Raw genomic sequence first — 1,133 nt, forward strand, 5'->3', positions numbered from 1 at the left:
AAGAAGGGGAAAAAGCATCCATTAGAATAATTCAGCACATTTCTCGATCTGCTGTTCCCCCCATCACCACAGACCACACTGGTGACAATATTTATTAAATTGCCACTGTATTTTTACATTCTTCTGGGCAAAAAGCCAAGGCAGCTATTTTAACCACTGGCCATTTTGAACAATGCATTGTTTAATGCCAATAAAAAAACACATTTAGAGTTGGAAGATCTGTTGTCTATACTTGGTTCTGACTTATTAGATGTATAACCTGAAGCAAGTCACATTTTCTCTCTGATCCTCCATCCTGTTCAGAACCACCTCTTCAGATCAAATGAGATCATGTCTTTTGAAGATGGATAGGAAATAGTTAAAGAGATACTCTGAAATATTAAATCAAATGGGCTGTTAAGAGTTTGACATAGGCAACTGCTGCAAACCCTAACTGGGATATTTTCTACATCCCCAAGCAAGAGAGATACTAACATTTCTTCCTCCTGTGCATCCCTCATCTACCACTATTCCCTTCCCAACACTCCTGTGACAATGGTAAATCAAAAATTAGAATCAAAGATAGAGGGTCACACAATACTTGGAGCAAAGAAATACAAAGGAATAGAGCTGGCATTTCGCAAAGTATAGTGAAGTAAATTAAATGATTTCTAATGCCAACAAATTACAAATCTTTCTAGCCCAAACTTCACCATACAGTTGGTACAAACCGGAAACAACTAGAAAATGCAGATGGAAGAAATCCATGAAATTAGCAATCAAGATCAAGGGACTGACACGAATATTGAAATCACCAAGAATTATATCAGGAGGAGGGCTGAAGAGAGCATCAGGGAGGCAGATGTTAAAATCATCAAGGAATAAAGAGGAGGGAAGACTGGGTTTGTGGTTGATTCCAACAAGGAGGCATTAGCAGCTGTTTGGTCTGATGGTGTAAGCTTCAAAGCTGCGCATTTTGCTATGTTTGAGAGTTTTGTTTGGAACAGATAATGTAAGTAAAAGAGCTTCTCAAACTTCTCAAATAGTATTATTACTGTATAAGTAAAATTGAATATGTTTAACATTTATTTCAGAGATGCTATGTGGATTTTATATCATTGGTTTTGAAAAACACGTAACTCAGACTTACAGGA

The sequence above is a fragment of the Bubalus kerabau genome, chromosome 15 (assembly GCF_029407905.1).
Source record: "Bubalus kerabau isolate K-KA32 ecotype Philippines breed swamp buffalo chromosome 15, PCC_UOA_SB_1v2, whole genome shotgun sequence".
In the NCBI taxonomy this organism is placed as follows: Eukaryota; Metazoa; Chordata; class Mammalia; order Artiodactyla; family Bovidae; genus Bubalus; species Bubalus kerabau.